This window comes from Stegodyphus dumicola, chromosome X1 (genome assembly GCF_044657685.1).
Source record: "Stegodyphus dumicola isolate Sdum_Otavi_A_Nest chromosome X1, ASM4465768v1".
Taxonomy (NCBI): domain Eukaryota; kingdom Metazoa; phylum Arthropoda; class Arachnida; order Araneae; family Eresidae; genus Stegodyphus; species Stegodyphus dumicola.
The window spans coordinates 47,064,741-47,077,729 of record NC_140780.1 but is presented as its reverse complement, the minus strand read 5'-3'; the positions used below and the strand labels follow the sequence as shown (position 1 = coordinate 47,077,729).

General features: G+C 32.6%; 1 protein-coding gene across 9 annotated transcripts in view; it reads right to left on the bottom strand.

Annotated features, from left to right (window-relative positions):
- LOC118205332 (myocyte-specific enhancer factor 2C-like) overlaps positions 1–12,989 on the bottom strand; it is a 523,715-nt gene that overhangs the window by 161,634 nt on the left and 349,092 nt on the right. For all 9 annotated transcript variants that reach the window (XM_085807882.1, XM_085807884.1, XM_085807875.1 and 6 more), the window contains one exon: positions 12,453–12,528. The gene's annotated coding sequence lies outside the window, so the exon portion shown is untranslated. The remainder of the gene's footprint in view (positions 1–12,452; positions 12,529–12,989) is intronic.

The window sequence follows — 12,989 nt, the reverse complement described above, 5'->3', positions numbered from 1 at the left end:
TCTTTGGGAATTTTATTCAATTCTTTTCCATTACTTTTTAAGACATCTTGGAGTAAAAACTTTCTTTCTCGCTTAGTGCGACAAGAAAGAATCACATGTTGTAGCATCAGAATGGTTTGGAGTAAAAAGTCTCTTCTCACTTAGTACGACAAGAAAGAATCACATGTTGCAGTATTAGAATTGTTTGGAGTGTACTAACAAGGCATTATGAACCGTACATTTTGAACTATGAGGAATTTTAAAGGCGCATGAAAGAAAGTGTGTAATCTTGACGGAACACTCCATCTCCTTTTCAGGCACATTCTGGGAAGATAGTACTTAAAAATGCCTATACAATTTTCTGCGTATTAGAATCTTTTGCTAAAGGAAACGAGGTCTGGGTACATTATTCTATTCAAAAATACTTATCCAAACCATAGTACCTTTACTATGGGCATCTGAAATTGATGTAAATAAGTTTTACCTGTTTTTATTTCGGCCAATGTATTGGGTTTCGGTTTGAATCTGAAAGGTAACTCCAAACTCGTAATAATTCGTTTGTTGTTTTGAATTTAAGTCATCTAACTTTTCGGAGAAATGTACAAAGTGGCTATTAATGCTATCTCAGGATTTTAAGGCACCTACATTAAGGAATTTAGCCATACCTGCCTACGTTGAAGGATTCGATTTTGAAGTCATTTTTCTGAGTCTCTGCTCTATTAGTTTCAATAATTTGCTTCTCTCTGTTTGGGAGGGGGGGGGAACGGAGGAGTAGTTCTTTTTTTCAGTCCGATTTTCGAAATCTTACTTCTATATATGATGACGATTCATATATGACGATGTCTATACACATATGATCCAAAGGTATGATTATTATTCATTTTAAAATAATTTCGAATTACTGTATGTACATGGTTGAACCGTAGATGTGAAAATGCTTGAACCTGATCAATCAACCTTTCATAAAATGTTTTCAAAGGCTTGATTTTTATTTAAACGCAATTACTGTAACTGAAAAATCAACAAATTGCACTTTCAATCAACGTATTACACATGAGAAAAAGTTTAAAAGCTTTAGAGTTAAATGACGCCAAATGTGACTCTAATATGTTTTTGAACCCTTTATGTGTGAAATTATTCTTCTCGGGATAATTTCCTCTCACAGGTTTACTTTCCTATCAGTACACAGTTCATTATACATATTATCATCAAATATGTACTGGTTCATTGTTTATATTGTAGAACTTCTGGTTAACAGTAGGCTATTAACAGTTAGGATTTTGGGGAGCCAAAACTTATACGCGGAAGATTGTGCGATGTACTAGCGCTTCCAATCCTCGTGTATTCTCAAAAGTCAACTGCATTTATTTAATTGAATGTTAAAGACCTTCGATCACAGACATGTAATAAGATAGTAAAAATTAAAGATATATCAGGAAAATTTACACTGAATCATCATTCACTGATAATTTGCTAAGGGATACTGTACAACAACCTTATTAAAGTTATTTAAAAAAGATTACACGCATAATTAACCTTTATGCAAGACTATTTGAGCTATGCAGTTCTACTAATCTAAGGACATTTTTCAACAAATATTATTTAGAAAAATCTTTCAGATTTTCCAATAAAAAAAAAGAACTCCCGGACGAGCTGTGAAGCCCAGAAAAAGGGATAGGTAAGTAAACGTTGAGAACGCCAAGGAAAAAAAAAAGGCATGATTGAACAGATAATTAATTATTCATTTACTGTCATAAAATCAATAAAAAGAAGTTTCTCTTTTAATGCTTGATTTATTGAAGGGAATAATACTTATTCTGTTTCATATAACATAAGACAGCAATAATGCAGATACAGACAGATAGAAGATTCTTCTTGGAAACAAAAACATGAATTTAGGTATCATTAACTAAACTACAGTACTGTAAATGCATTTTTTTCCTTACGATTATCAAAGTAACATTTTCTTTTCTTTAGCTTTATTCATTGCAACAATAAAACATACAATACATACGCACAATACTGTCATTGTATTGGCGAGTAATACTTTCCAAGAATATCTGTGAATATGTGATACTTTCGAACATTACATAAAACAAGAAATTCACGTAATATACATAATTATGGTTAATTTTAGCTGAAATATTTTGCAGGTAAGACATTACCAGCATTAAATAACGTAACAATAAAGTTGTAGGGTTGCTGTTGGAACTGGAAGCTTAAGTCCTGTAGACCGTGCTAGACATATAGCGAGCAATTGTTACGTCTTAAACAACTGACAAAATACAAAACAAGACTAAAATAACCTTTCGATTTTATCTTAAATATAATAAAACAGGCAAAATTTGTGCTACAAATGAAACTTCCAGCACTTATGGATCTTTAAATTAGCATAGCAGACAATAAAATTCAGCATTGGCAAAGGAGTTTAGGACTACACAACAAATAAAATTATCTGGCTTAGCTATTTCACAGACGTGTATTTAAAACATTGGCTAAGAAGAAAGCTAAAGCTGGAATATAACGTTTAAACAGAGTTGGCGCAAAATATTAGCAGCAAAACCTGATTTTTCAGAACCTCTAGCTCTTCTCTAGAGATTTAGAATCCTCAGCTTAAATATACACAAAGCTAATTTGCATTCTAGTGAAGAATACGGAAAGGAGATTTTTAGAGTAAAGACTTAAATTATAATAACTGATTACTTAACATAAGATACTTTACAAAGTATTCTGGTCTATACATTATGTACTATATTATTAAATATATAATATAAAATGTATTGCACTCTACAGTATATACTCTCTCGTACCTAAAAGGATGGAAAGTAAGGAAATATGATATTTAGAAAACGAGCGAGAAATGATAGGCAATATTTGTACTCTACAGCGTAACATGTTGTTTCAAACGATGCTAGAAAAAGAACTAACAACAGGCTAGTACTTTCCAAACACTTGTGGCATCACAGCTCTTACATTTTAGGATACATATTATAGTAAATCAGAGCTTTAATAACAAAAAAATCTGTGATAGCAAACTGATAAAAAGAATAGCTAAATACTACAAGCAAGATTAAAGCAAATTAAGAATGAAACACGGCTGTTTTATCTCTTATCTATGTTCTTGGAATTTAGACTTCTATTTCATTCTGAAGACGAGAATTTGTATGCAGCCCATGATGATTAACTGGTTTAGTGTAAGAGATAATTAGGCTTAATCTTACAAATTTAACATTTACAACCCTCCTTTTCAGTCATCTTGAATCACGGCTACGTGAAATCGTGGATAGTGAATCAGTGGATAACGGACATGATTGTAATGCACAAAACATGTATTAATCATTTGTTTATATCTCCGGTGAAGTTTCAGGTCAGTAACAGACTCAACGAGTAATTATGCTTTAAGAGTCAAAAATTATGCACAGAAGTTTGACAGCATAATGATCAGCTCCGGAGTTGTTCAAAGCGCCAGCTGATTTCTCCTGCTATAAAAAGTCTTTCTGAAATCCTATATTTTTGGATATTCCTATTTTAAGTCTGTTTACATGCACTGCAAATTATATAATAAGTTGACATACAGAATACTGTACCTTTTTGTCATATGTAACGCCAGTTTTCTTAAAACTAGCCAGGTTTGCTTAAACTACTAAAAGTACTAGACAGTTTTGCTTAAAAATCCTATGCAGAAATAAATCTAATAGTTTATTTACTATGGCAAATCCCTTGAAGCATGTTCTTCTAAGGATATGGAGGGATTCGAGGGATTTAGCTTAATAAAAACCAAACCATTATTAATAGATCAGTGAATAATGATCTAGAAAAATACGTACAAAAGACGTAAAATGTTGTTCGAAGGAAAAAAAAAATAGTTTCTTAACCATTATTATAGGATTTAGGAACGAAATCATTTACATAAAAAGTGCATGGTAACGAAAACATAAGTCAAGAGTTTACTGGAATAACTTCATTCTAAATCTTAGAGAAATTATATTGTTCACTAGGACACCATGTGCGTACAGATGCTATTTTGTTCATAGATAATGCCAGTTGCACTTTTTATTTCATGGTTTGAAGCACAAGATTTGATGGCCATCATGAACAAAAATCAAATTCGTAATCGCCATTGAATTAATTTCTTTTACCTGATGAAGGACTGTATTAATAACAAAGTATTATTTGGATACATTTGAGAAGAATTCTTGCAATAAGTGGAAAACTAAAACTCATATTACAAGGCAAAACATTTCTAATCTTTTTGTCCAGTTTCCTGAGATATAGTTTAATATGCCAAGAAAGCAGTCTATACCTGCAAATTAGAGAACTTTAGTGTTACAAAAATAAACAATTTCAGAATTTCAGAATCCCGACTAGAAAAAGAAAATGTAGGAAATTCCGAGAAATTTTAAAAACTTAATGTCCTGTGGAATTTTTCTCCTGTTACTAAATTCCAATTCGAATAAGGATGTTCCAGATAATGGAATTCGCGCGGCATATCTCGATAAGTGAACTCGGACTTAGTCTTGCGTTTGTGACCAAATGACGATTTACACGCTATGTGGTCGAGAGGAGATTTTTGCAAAATTTGGAGGAGGCTGATGACCTGCATTAAGACTTGGCCAAACGCATATCGTTCCGTTGTTAGATTCTGGATTGGTCACACTAGTGGTCTTCGATTCGTGCGGTATCCTTCCGGAACTTCACGCATATACAAGACTTCCTCATTTCCTTAGGATTTAATTTTTCAGCAGAACGGAACAGAAAACTTTGTTTACAAATTGCTTATCTTTAAAACCATATTTTATTTCATTTTTAGACCACTAAAGCGAAAAAGTTCTTTAGACAGCAAACGTATTGGAAACTTTCGGCTTACTCATGAAAACCTTAAATTGGAATAATTAATGCTGAAATAATAATCACGATTGAAATAATAATACGGTTGATAGAGAAAATGTTAGAGCTAACAAATCCTGATTACCTGATGTCTAAACACAACAGTTACTTTCAGAGTTTACTTCCTTCCGACAATGATTTCCTATCTTCAAAAATCTCTGATAAATAATAAGTTAGCTGATAAATTCTAAATTCAGGGCTATAAAAGCGAAGTAATTAATAAAAAGGATAATCCGAAAATCGCATTCTACACTTAAACGCTATTTTAAGCTTAAGTAACCATTAATGGTTTCAATACGTAATTGTAAAGAGAATTAAAAACACTTATGAGATGCTGTTAATAAAGATTATATTAACTACATGTTAATTAGTTAAAAATAGTCAGTTACTTATTACCAAAAAAGTTAATTTTTGTGAATAGTCAGTTTAAAAATGTTTTTTGTTGTAATTATTATTTTCACTTGAATGCATCATTGCAGCAGCTAAATCTTCTGAAGAGCGCATTAGTACATTTTATTCTTTCAGCATTCACACTTCTCAGATTTTAAATTTTGAAAGAGTTTACATTTGATATCTTATTCCATACAGCCGAAATATATTGAAAGTTCATCCATTTATAGATGCATAACTTCCTTGAAAACTGAGGGATGAAACTTTTTTCCCCCAATGTCAGATTGTGAACAATTACAATTTTGTAACAGAGTCCATTAATCTATACTAAGGCCAGATGTGGTGGTCTCTTTGTTATGGAGTCACCTAATAGGTGGGCCACCATTGTCTCCTATGAAAGGAACGGACAGTTACAACCATGCCTTCTCCGGGATTCGAACCCAGGCTCTTCGGTATCGCAGTCAGGCTCCCCTAACCACTATACCATCTGGGCGGACAAGGGATGAAACTTAGTTGTAAATATTTTTTTCTGCCTGTTTTTCACAACTGATGTGAACCCGAAAATTTTCATTCAGATAGATCTTTAAAAGTTTCTTTTCGCCTAGAATAAATTCTTGAGAGCTTTCATTTTGCAATTTCATAGAAAGTAGAACCTAAAAGAATTTAGACTTTCAAAATTAATTTAGAATAATCCGTGCTCTTATTCTATGTGTCCGCGACATTTCTTATCTATGTGTTTTTGCACTGCTAAAAGTTCAGAAGCAAATATCATAAAATAAAATAAAATAAAATAAAATAAATAAAAAAAAAAAAATAGTCCTTCAGGGACAAAGCCCCTTTGGACTAAAAATCTGAAAGGTTTCAGATTTTAAATTACGTAAAAAGGGGCGTTTTTTTTAATGTTTTGTGTGTTACCTTTATTTATTAAATATCCTGTTCTTCGCACGCACTTAAACCATAAATTTCAATTCAATAGCAATGTCGCAAAATAATTTAAAAATGAGCATATCTTTAGAATTTCCGATACACAGTTCCGCGCGCTGGAGATAAAAAGGTCCCCCCCCCCACGTAGAGTGTTGCCATTGCTCGATTTGAAATCCTTGAGTTTGTTAATCAAAAATTCGTTAAAGCTCTTGTTAAGCCTCACGCGTGCTCTGATTTCTGCGAAGCTTAAAATTAATGAAAAATGCAACTTACGCAGAAGCAGATTTTGAAAAAAAAATTCCGTAGATTTTGAAGGCGATCAGACATTAGTACATTTCTTTAAGAGGAAAAAGACTTTGATTTGGGACTTTTTACTTTGATTTGGCAAAAAGTTTCGCTCTTGAACAAGGAGGACTTATGTCCGATCGCTCTCGAAACCAGTATAGTTTTATTCAAAATCTTCATCAATGTAAGATTGTTTATTTGTCTAATTTTAAATTCTATATTAGCTTATTACTCTTCCAATTAAATTTTTGGCGAAATTGGATATTAACATTTAAAATAACCAAATTTCTCCAATTAACACACAACGCGAGCAGATAGCAATAATTAAAACTAGAATATTGCATGTTATTGGTCTTTGGCAAAGAATGCGTAGGCAAAAACAAGAGCTTTCTAAAATTCAGATGCCTTTTTGAGCAAACCCTTTTAAATCACGTAAAGATAGTCTTAAGGTAAACACCCCATATATATTTTTTATTTATTCACAAGAAAAAAGAAAGCTCTTTTGACCTTCTTTAAGAATGATTGACTACTATGTCCCACTGATCGCATAATTTAATATAATTATAGTGAATAACGAACGGCATATAAAGTTAAAGTTAGCATTTAAATGAATGCCAAGAACGGAGGTCTGGTCTTAATTTACGTAATGAAGTCCTGATGAAATGGCAGCTGAGCGCAACGAAGCCAATAGCTTCTTCATGGTTAAGAATTCTCTTCCTTCAATTCGAAAGTAGTTCCGCTTAGAAGACGGTGGTCAAAGCCAGCGTTACTGGTGCCGCTTTTGCACGAAAGCAAATTTGACCGTCCCTTTCTGATTTCATTATTCCACGAAAGATGCAGTTCATGGATCATCTAGTTTTGTCAGGCAGCTGTTGTTTTTAAAGAGACGAATTTTTTTTACTCGCTAGCAGGTTTGTGAGCTCTTGTGAAAGTATCTTAGCCCAAATATATTTTGCAAAGACATGGAGTTTTCCTAACTGTAGAACTCTATACAGAGGAATACTAGCCGATATTAAAAAAATTCTCATTGATTTGATTGTCGAAATTAAGCAAATCCAGTCAGCTTTGCGATAAGTGCCATCAAGGAGGCTTAGAGAAAGAAACTAGCTCAAACTTGGACTACACTTCATAATATTCATAATCTGAAAAATAAAGCTATTTCTGTGTTAATTTTCACTTTTTTGCCTCTGACGTTACAATGAATCTAAAAGAATTATTTATGGTGAATTTTGGATTACAGTTTTGTGAGGAAAAGATACTTGTATCTGCGTTACGTGAGGAAAACATCAATGATATCGTGTCTTTTGAAAATGGGAGAAAAGCGGGATGAAACTATGTTGAATATTCTTGACACTTTTGATAACGATAATCTTATTTCCACGGAGAAAATTTCCAATTTAAATATCTTGATCTTTCCTAAGATCTAAGCCCTTTTTTTAATACTGTGATGAATTCTACTATTTTAATTTAACATTTGAGATTCAAAATATCAGTTAACGACGCTTACTAATACTCTGCACAAGAGTATCTTCCAATCAAATTCGGAATAATGCTCTCAGAACTTAAATCAGAGATACATTTATATGTACTACAGAGCACTGGCTTCCAAAGTGGGGTACGCGAAGTAATATTTGGGGCTACGCCAAAGATTTAGACTCAAGATTACGATTATATGAACGTGAGTTCGAGATTCTCTCATCTGTCGCTGTGTCTCGCTTCAATATCGTTTGGAGAGCTCAACATTATAACTGCACGGGTTTTAATTATATTATGTTATGTTACATTATATTAAATGATATTACATCATAATACAATATATTGCATTACATTATATTGTATACTCATGTCCAAATTTATGTTTACATACCCCAAAATAATGACATTTATTGAAATATCCAATCTATATAATCCATTCTTCCAGGGAATGTGTGAAAAACAAACCTAATTAGCATTATCTAAACAAAAGTGATCAAACGGTTTCTGATATACAAATTAAGGCTTTACGTCATCTGACAGTGCATCAAGCGCTTTGCGAAGAGTGAATATCTGACTGAATTTCAACAATATAGCATTTGATTTAAGTATGTAAGGATTCAAAATGCTTTGTCACGGCTCCGAATTATCATCTGGAAGAATCTGTGAAGTAACGAATCATGGGTCATTTAGAAATAGGACAGACAATCATGGAAGCAACGACATGTGTGAATACTTCCAAGACAGACATTTTCTATGCTAATACTGTTTGCCGTGGCCGCTAGAACTGTTATATTACACCAAACTGCATATAGAAGGCTTAATGAAAAAGGTTTTTATGCAAGAAAGTCAAAGCTATGTGTTTCACTGTCTTCGTAACAAAAGACGAATCTTTAGCTGTTGCAAAGACCATCAGAACTGGAGTGAACACCAAAGGTTCCACGTTTCTCTTTACTGATGAGTCGAGGTTTCATTTAAAATCTGACTCTAAACGTGTTTACATCTGGAAGGAGTTACGAACGCGAAGTCTTCCTTCGAGCATTATGGAAAGTGACCTTTCCCTCTCAATGGCGGACACTAGCTATTTTAGGCTCTGGCCACTAACAGAATGCCAGAAGCGGTGGTCATTTTATTATGGAGGCACCTAATAGGCGGCCACCATTACCTTCTATAAGAACGCAATTTACATCCGTGCCTTCTCCAGAATTCGAACACAGACCCTTCGGTACGGCAGTAAGAGCCACTAAACACTTTCTCGTCTGGGCGCCATGGAACTTGACCGTTTCGATAATGCAGATATGATGGTATGAGGAGGAATAATGATTTATAGACATACGCCTCTACGCGTTTTCAACAGCGCATCTGTAACCCAGGCAATGGTATCATGATGAGGTTTAGAATCTTGTATAAAATTTTCAGAGGTATACGTGGATCTGGTATTTTATTTATGGACCATAATGTTCGTTCCCCTCGAACAAACCTCATTGACGAACTCCTTGAAAGTGAAGACACTGAGCGAACTTCGTGGTTAGCAAAATCTCCTGATTTTAACTTGACAGAGAACTTATGGGACTACATTGAAAAAGTAGTTGCACGGAGTCATTCTAATTCTAAAGATGCAAATGCCCTCAATACCGTATTGTTGGAAGAGTGGAACTTAATTCCCCAAACTGGTTAATAATGTTACGACCAGATGAAAACATGTTGTGGCATGTGTGTATAAGTCAAGGAAGATCCCGTTTCACGTTAAACTCATAAGCCTTATTTTTTTATGAGTTCTTTTTTTTTTCCGAACTGTCCTTATTCGCATTTTTAGTGTTTCATGTTACAGTTTTGTAGCACATTCAGTGCTTTTCAATTTTTTCTTTGTATTTATGTATTATGATGTTATGCATTATTCCACAAAATTTCATAAAATTATATTTCACAGTTTCTGAGAAATCCGTGATTTCATGCATGTAAAGATAATTTTGGACGTCAGAGTATTATATTATAGTATACTATATTACATAAGGTACAACTTATAATAATTTCCGTCGTAGGGGTGTGCGATCAAAAAGGTTTGAAAATCGCTGTTATAAAGTATCAGGATTGCTAGAAAGCTGGAAAAACCTTCTGCATGAAAATGTAAATCTCGATCATTATAATTTTTTTCAAAGTTATACTAAATGGATAATATGATTAGATATTTTTTTTTAAATGGCAATGCTTTTATGAATAATAATGAGTAAAAAAATTAGTTTATGGCCTAAAGATTGCGAACATGTGAAATAAAATTTTAGATTGATTTAGTTAAACTTTCTCTTGTGTCTGTGCGTAGTTAATTAAAAGTATTCTCCAGATTTCCTTCACCTGCAGATTCAATCTGGATGAAAATAAAGTGATTGGCTGATTCAGAGAATGATATTAACACAGACTGATAGAACAGGTTTAGACAGAATACAAAGTAAATTTTTTGAACTATATTGCTATTTAGATTGCATCAACTTGCAATCACAAGAGGCTGGTTCTAATCTCTATAAACGGGCTGGGTACATAAATGTTTTCATAGCATTACTAATGTGTAACGAAGCTATAAGGCACTTTCCTTTAGAAATAGCTCCCCGATGACATCCCTTCCCTTAGGAAATAGTCTTCATATGTTTTGCCCTGCTAAATTAAATAAAAGAACCATGACAGTACAGAATAGGTATCCATCTATCTAAATATTTCACAAGTGAACATACGTTTATGGCATATCGCTTCTGAATACCATTTCTATTACTTGCCATTTCATGTATATTGTGTAAAATGTCCGAAAAATATATTATATATGAGGAATGTTAATATAAATGCATTTAATAACCATGGATCAATAACAACTTGATCTTATTATTTTGCTACTGAACTCATTGTACCGCTACAAGTACATAAGCAAATGTGAGGGAATTTCCAATTAATCAATTTTGAATTAATTTCTTGAGAGAAAATCACATGCATTTAATTAAAATAAAACGGAAATAGATAGGCAGCCGAAAAAGAAAAGTGCTTATTATAATATTCTTAAATTTTTACTGTTAGAGGTTCCATTTTGTATTCTATTTCTTTTTTTATTCCCCATGTTAAATCATATTCTGAATATTTAAGAAAGAACTAAGTGATAAACGAAAATTGTTTTGTGAAAAGACCTTATGATAGTACTAAAACTAGAGACAAAACAAGTTTGCTCAGCTAATCATTCTTCATAAAAACAGTTTCCCTCCTCATGCTTTGGCTGACGTCATTTTGTCGACGCACGTCAGCAGGCATCTATTTTTTCTCTCAACTGACGGCAGGCTTTGAAATATGATAAAGGAAAATATACGCAAAAATAAAGTTATAAGGTGAAATATTTCGTGGCGACAACACCTGAAAACGACCTGCATTGCTGAGAATGTAAATAAATATCGGCATTAGAAAATGATAGTCAGATATTTTAAGTCGATGACCTCTACAGAAAACACAAAATAGTCTAAAACTTTGGACTGTCGTTTTACAGGGGTTCACTGTATGTGCAAATTATGTTACTATTTACAAATTCAAATTTTATAACATGTCGAATAAATAATTATAAATCTAAAACCTATAAGGTATAAAAAACTGACAAGGATTTGCTTTGAAAAACATATCTAGATAACATACTTTTAAAAAGGCATGCATTAACTGTTTTGTTTAAAACTTTGATTTTGCCAACTTCTAAAGACAGCGAGTTTTAGAAGTTTGGACTACCTGAAAAGAAATTATGCCTTCGTCCAGTGTCGAACACAGGACATTGGCTATGTTGGATGAGTATGTTAATCCTTGCATCATAAGAAATACACGGAAAAATGCTTCTAATTTCTTACTGGCTAAAGACATACATTTTAACATTTTGTGAACTATCTGAAGAAATACAGTTTCAAATTTTGTATTGGAAAAATGTAAACAACTTATTCATAATACTATAAGCAGAACACGGATTCATCTAGGAGTAACTGTGAATAGAAATCAATCTCGCAACAGAAAATACAAAATACAAAAGAACGACCAGAAATATTTATTTCATCTTTTTAATCCACGTTTTCTGAACTATCACGATTCTCCCTCTCTCATTTCAACTGGATGATCAGGTTTGTGAGATCACCTAAGAGAGTTGGGCCAGCCGACACTCTAATGTTAGAAGCCTGGATCTCGGGTTTTTCAACTTCTAGAAAAAATGTTTACATCGGTTGCAGCCTTCCTTGTTTATTACAGTTTTAAAAAGATGCTATATCAATCCCTGCGCAATAACTGTTGGCACCTTATTTTCGTTATCGGAAAAATGAAAATCTCTACGTCCTTCCACGTTTCTCTGCACAAAGATTTACTGCTATAGGAAATAAATTTTTGTTTAAAAATTTTCACGAAACTTAAGATGTAAAATATTCTAAATAATGAAAGCTGAATCTAAATATTGTAGGTCATTCTGCAAAATGATAAATCTAAAAAGACGGAAATAACAAAAATTGCGAACTTACTTCAAGAGGTATGAGCTCGTAGCAAATTCCATTGGCAAGATTTCCACAGCAGTCCGTCTTTCCAAAAGAGTTTTGCCTGCAATACATAACAAAGAGAATTTAATTTTTTAAATGAAAATTTCATGTAGACAGATATATGTGATATAAGAAATATAACATAAAAAAAGAAATTTACTATCAATGTATTTATTAAAACTAAATTAGCAATTAATTAACAAGCGGATAAAGAATTCAAAAATGTATAATACCGATACATAAATTTTTAATTATTGGCGTAAATTAAATTATAGCTGTTTGAAAATTAATTCTGTCACAAACGATGATTTTTAAGACACATTCAGTTTTAATACTCAAAACATTTTTTAAAAAGAAAGATAAAATTTCATTAATGTACCTACAGAATTTACTATACATTCATTTTTTGCCCTCGTTTTAATGATTTTCGTACAATTTTGCTAAACGAATATACAGTATTTATGAAATCTCTACTCTTAGCAAATGGTAAATTTTGTTCTAAAACAGGTTAATTTACTTGAC